Genomic DNA, 6,990 nt, shown 5'->3' with positions numbered 1-6,990 from the left:
TGGTAGCGGCCCACACACATACGGTTCTTAGTAGAGATACAAAGTTCGCCATGGGGAGTTTTCATGGGGACTGATGCTTGGCTGACCCGAGAAGTGAGTGCCAAGGGTGGAGCTAGTGAGGTCAAGCATCTAAGTATCCGCTCTGAATAGCGTAGCCTCGGGGGTAAAACCCTATGTGGGATCAACAACTATTGTCTTGGCCAGCCCTAAGATTTGTGCTTGTCTTATGCTAAACACTCAAACATTCAAGACAAAATAGCAAAACATTGTGTCTTTTGTGTCTTCAAGTGTATGCAAAAAAATTTTACATCAAACAACACGCTTTTGGAGTCTAAACAGTTTGCAAACATTGAGTCATCAACATTGTGTCCTCTTGTCACGAAAAACAGTCGAAAAATCAGATTTGGTCACAACAAAACAACTTCACAGATAGGAAAAATTGCACTAAGGTTACAGAAACGCGTCTGTGTCTGTTCAAACCGCGTCTGCGTCGGATAAGCGCATCTGTGAAGTACAGAATAGCGTCTGTGTCAAATAGAGAGGCGTCTGTGTCTGGGAATCGCGTCTGTGAAGTATACAGAGGCGTCTGTGTCAGGATTTGAAAACTTTAACAGTCAAGCAAACAAAGAAAATCAGTTTCGGCATACTTGAGCTTCTTAGGTTGTCTCTTCAGGTTTCATCTAGCATTCAACCTGTCTTTGGGTCTCACATAGTCCATCATTGCTTCACATCTCATTTTACATTCATACTTGTCTAAACTTGAGTCAAAAAGGTCACTTGCTTGTCCTCATCATACTTTGTCAACACACTACATATAACAACACTTTGCTAAGTGGTCCCTCATCAAGGTTTCTTACCTTTGGGTCTCATTTGGTCTTACTTAGAGTCAAGGTCAGCTTACCTCATCAAGAGAAACTATCCTCTCTTTGGAAGTCACACCTACTCTACTACTTACATACTTGGTCTTACACTTTGGACATTGCAAGTACGCCTCAAGATTCACTTACACTCCATACAACTCTTGGTCTTCCATACTCTCGTCATTTTTCATCTAGTCTCTCACATCTTGGTCAACACCTAGTTCATGGTTGAAACCCGCCTTCAAAAATCTAGGAGAATAGCTAAAGAAGCTCAAGAGTCCGCAAATATGAGTTCTTATGAGTATGACAATGATCTATTCTACAATCCTGAGCACACTACATTACCAGACATGAATGTTTATAGACATAATCCAAATGTGGAAAGCATAAACACTATAAACAACAATGCTACGCACAATGACAATGTTGACAATTCTTCAATACTATCAGCAGACATACAAGAATCCATAATGGATCCTCAATTCAATAGATTGGTTGAAGAGATAATGAGGAGAGATCGTCAATACTTTTTAAACATGATGGCACAAAGTGGAGCTAAAATACCGCATGATTTTGACTTATCTCAACTTATGGAAAGTCGACCCTCACAACAAATTCAACCTAACATGGATCAAAGGAGACCAAATAGTGGAGGAAATAGAGGACCGAATAATATGATGCCTGAGTCACCATCAGTTTTGCTTAAAAAACCAGCAATCCCACATACACAAGCTCAAACATATGATACTTACACTCAAGGACCATCATGGAGGCCTTATGCTCAATCACATGCTCAAGGTATGAATCAATCAAAACAAGTGGATACTCAAGGACATCCTCAAAATTTTGACACAAGGAGACCTCATGTCAAAATTGGGGGCAACACAATGGAAAATGAAAGGCCTATTGAATATGGTTTATATACACAAAACAGATATGGGGTCCCTCAACATGAAGTTATGCCAAGTGCTCCATACATGTCGCAACAATATAGACCTCCATATGGACATGTCTACGATCAATATCATCCATACATGCAACAAGCTCCTCCTCAAATGGGTGTTTCAAACATGGGGTATGCTACAAGAAATCAATCTCCTCCCAAGAATAATTTGGAGCAACAAATTAGAGATCTACAAAAGAAAGTGGAGGACATGAGTACATCCAAACCTACATATACTATGAGAGATATATGCCCTTATCCCTTTGATAAGAGCATTCCAATGCCTCCATTTCCTCCACACTTTGTGACACCAAAATTTGACAAATATAGAGGGAGAGGAGACCCCAAGGCACACATAAGACAATTCTTCACAGCCTGCATTGAGGTAGCGGCAGAAGAAACATACTTGATGAGGTTGTTTCCACAAAGCTTAGGCGATCAAGCTATGGAATGGTTTTCTCAATTACCTCCTGGTATTAAGTCATGGGGCGACTTGGCAGAGGCATTCATTCAGCATTTCTCTTACAACATTGAAACAGATGTCTCAGTTACTACCTTGTGCAATACTAAACAAAAGGAAGGAGAATCTTTTGCAACATTTTTACAAAGATGGAGAAACTTAGCTAGCAGATGCTCTTGTGAAATCCCACAGAAACAAATAGTGGATAAGTTCACACAAAATGTTAATAAGGCTATTGGCTATGATCTCAGAAAAGCATGTTTGTCTACATTCAAGGATGTCATTGAAAAGGGCCTAGCAACAGAAAAGGTCTTAATTGAACAAGGAGTTATCAAACTATTCAAAGAAAACAAAGAGGACTTCAAAGGAAAGGACAAACCAAAATTTTGGAATAAGAGCAAGAACACAGTTAATGATGGTGTGGTTGATGCCAACACAGTGAGACCCAAGTTTGTCTTTTCTGGATCAAGTTCTACCAACAATCAGGTGAACACTCAAACAACTTCTAGACCACGAAGGAAGTACACTCCATTGGGAGAACCACTTGAGTCAGTTTTCAAGAAGCTTGTGGCAAACAAAGTGATCACAGTTCTAGATTTTCCTCCTTATGAACCAAAGGTAAAACCAAATTGGTGGAATGATGATGAGTTTTGTGAGTTTCATAAGAGCAAGGGGCACAAGACAGATAATTGCCATCGATTGAAAAACATTGTGCAAGATCTCATTGATAGAGGTGATATTGAGATTGAGGGACATTCATCTAATCAAGAACATGAGGTGTTTAAGGAACCACTCCCAAAACATGACAAAGGAAAAGGCAAAGTCATAGATGATCAAGCCAATTATACTAGAGCACCTTACAATTATGATTTTACTATCAATCACATCTCAATGGACAATCATATCTCTACCATTACTATCAAAAACAAAAATCCTGAGAATCCTTCTCAGAGACCCAAAATTGTCCTAAAAGGTGTGGGATCTTCGTCCGAATCTACCTCTGAATGTCATGTTACAACCCATCGAGGTAAGATTACATTGCCAGGTACCTCCACTAAGAATACCAATCTTTCATCAATCAAGCCTGAGTACGACCTTGTAGAACAACTAGGGAAAACACCCGCGCTCATCTCTATTCTTGAGCTCTTACGTATATCTCCTGCACATAAAGCTATCCTTGACAAAATCTTGAGAGATACTGCCGTCCCTACTGATCTGAACGTGGACCAGTTTCAAGCCATGGTGGGATACCTATCCGTTCCACACTCCCTCACATTCACAGAAGCCGATGACGCCTCCATAAGTCAGCCACATAATGCACCTCTACATGTTGAAGCCTTCATACATAAACATCGAATAAAGCAAGTCCTGATAGATGGAGGAGCAGGTCTTAATATTTGTACCTTGAGTACCATAAGACAATTGGGATATTCTGACAAGGCTGTGAATGCTACAAACCAAATCACCATCAAGGCTTATGATGATGAAGAGCGCTCGTCCAAGGGCACGGTCACCTTACCACTAAGAATAGGGCCAGTCACAAAGGATGTGGTTTGTCAAGTCCTAGACCTAGATCTCATATACAACATATTGCTAGGACGTTCATGGATTCATGAGATGGAAGCAGTCCCATCAACATACCATCAGTGCATAAAGTTCCCTCATAATGGAGTCGAGGTAACAGTCAATGGTGATCCAAATCCATTCATATATTGTAATAACTTGAGATCACATACTGAGACTATCATTCCCAGCAATCGTGAGGCTACTCCTTCTTCAACATATATTGATCCTGAGTCATTAAAGCCCTCGACATCCAGACAAGGTGAACTTAGAGCCAAGTTTCAAGAAAAAGGCATGGGAGAATACACTTTGAATCAAACAATGTTTTTACGACAAGTCATGACCTCTCCCAAGGAATATGGGAGGCCACATCCTAACAAGCAAATCTCCATCATGATGCTCAAATGGGATCCTACCATCTTTCAAAAATGGGGTGAACTAGAAGAAGAAAATTTATATAAAATGCTCTATAAGGACGTTGAAGAGGACACACATGATCAGATTATTATACCCTGTGAGAACTATGGCAAAGGCTTCAAAATTCTGCAAAGATTCGGGTACGATGGAAAAAGCCCTCTCGGATTATGCAAAGAAGGTGTCATGGAGCCCTTACAACCTGAGCTAACTACAAGAAGGGAACGCTCCAAGGGGCTTGGTTTTCTGAATCCCAGACCACATAATAAAAGAACAAAAGAGGTATGGTGAATCAAAGTTGCCGAAGTTCAACAAGAGGATTACTATTCCACAGACTCTAATGAGTGGGAGTGGCGTTCAGACAAATCCTCCAGTGACTATGAGCTCATCGAGACATTCAGAGAGCCAGATGAACCCACAGAGGAGGAGGAATTTTACAAAAAGTTCAGAGTTGGTCAAGAACCAACCCATAAGGATCCCGCACAAGCTTCGTTTCAAGGTCCTAGGTCAAAATCACATAGGATGAGGACACCTGTCCCAGAAGGCTCTACTAGTGATGACAATTTGGATTCGCTCACGATCGAAACTGATGAGGAGAGTGCCATCGATTACCTCGACGATTACCTTGACATACCTGAATATAACCATATCTTCACTATTAGTCCAGCAAACTCTGAAAGCACTAAAGACCTTCCCCTTGTTCACCCCCAACTCATTGACTGGGATCATGAAGGACCAGCACAATTTGATACATTTCAAAATGACGAAGCTATTATCGACTACCTTGGCATTCGAGATGATCTTCCCCCTGGAGACCACAAAGCAGGATATGCCATAGAGCTCAACAACATAGCATACTTTGGTGAGGGTGTTGGGCCTTCTAGTCGCAAAAATGTGAAAATAAAAACAAAACAAGGGTCTTATGGCGAAAACCACACTATGGCGCTATCTGACTCCAAAAAAGTAAAAAGAAAGGACGTATCTGAGGGTGAAAACCTCTCTGAGGCACCCGAAGATGGAAGGCTCGACATTCTCCCAGCATCATACAAGGAAAAATCATCCATGTTGGTAGAGGAGACTATAAAGACAAACATTGGTACAGCAGAGGTTCCACACAACATATTTTTGGCTCAATCATTGACAGAGGCCGAGAGGACAAAATTCATAAGCTTTTTCAAGGAACGACAAATCAACTTCGCATGGTCTTACGCGGATATGCCTGGACTAGACCCGGATTTAGTGATGCATCATTTAACAGTCAAACCGGGGGCAAAACCAGTAAAGCAGAAATTAAGGAAAATGCATCCACAAGTGGCATTGCTAGTCAAGGCAGAGCTAGAGAAATTATTGGATGTCGGATTCATACGCCCAATTGATTATCCTGAATGGATTTCCAATTTAGTACCTGTCAGCAAACCAGATCGCAGCATCCGAATATGTACAGATTTCAGAGATATCAACAAGGCTTGTCCAAAGGACGATTTCCCATTACCAAACATTGACTTGATCGTTGATCTCACAGCAGGCCATGAAATGTTATCTTTAATGGACGGATTTTCTGGATATAATTAGATTAGGATTGCACCGGAAGATCAACATAAAGCATCATTCACTTGTCCATGGGGAACCTTCTGTTGGAATGTCATGCCCTTTGGACTGAAAAATGCAGGCGCCACTTATCAAAGAGCGATGACCACTATTTTTCATGATCTCATGCACATAACCGTGGAAGATTATGTTGATGATCTTTTGGGAAAATCAATAGACAGAGACACCCACTTGGACATACTTTTAGTTGTCTTTGATCGGCTGGAAAAATACAAGGTAAGATTAAATCCAAAGAAATGCATCTTTGGAGTAACCTCCGGGAAGCTCCTAGGATTCATTGTGTCTAAAAGAGGAATCGAAGCCGATCCAGCGAAAGTAAAGGCTATCTTGGACATGCCGCCACCCAAGAATATCAGTCAACTTCGATCTTTACAAGGGAGACTCCAGTCCATACGAAGATTCATAGCACAACTTGCAGATAAGTGTAATCCTTTCCAGCACCTGCTACACAAAAACATCAAGTTCAAATGGGATGAGAACTGTCAACAAGCTTTTTAGACGCTCAAAGATTATCTGTTGAACCCACCAGTCTTGATGCCACCAATTCTAGATCAACCTTTGTTACTCTACATATCAGCTACTCCAATGGCACTGGGGGCACTCCTAGCACAGCAAATACCTGACGGCAAGGAAAAAGAAGTCTACTATATCAGTCGCACATTGGTGGGATATGAGCTAAACTACACACCAATCGAGCGTGCATGTCTCGCTGTGGTCTTTGCTTCACAGAAGTTATGACATTACATGCTCACTCACAAGACTAAGTTGATTGCCAGAATCGATCCACTAAAATATCTTCTCAACAAAGCTACACTTACTGGGCGGCTGGCCAAGTGGGTAATGATCTTGAGTGAATTCGACATTGAATACGTGGACAGAAAAGCTATAAAAGGACAAGCAATTGCAGATCAACTGGCAGATGCTCCCATGATAGATGATGCTCCTCTACAGTCAGAATTTCCAGATGAATCCATTCTAACAATATCACTTGCAAAGCCATGGCAATTATATTTTGACGGCTCATACACACAGCACGGGGCAGGAGTGGGTATACTCTTTATAACTCCCCAAGGCGATTCTATACCAAAGTCATACCGCTTATCATTTCCTTGCACCAACAATATAGCGGAATACGAGGCATT

Source organism: Cryptomeria japonica, chromosome 4 (assembly GCF_030272615.1).
Source record: "Cryptomeria japonica chromosome 4, Sugi_1.0, whole genome shotgun sequence".
In the NCBI taxonomy this organism is placed as follows: Eukaryota; Viridiplantae; Streptophyta; class Pinopsida; order Cupressales; family Cupressaceae; genus Cryptomeria; species Cryptomeria japonica.
Note: the sequence above shows the minus strand (reverse complement) of the source record.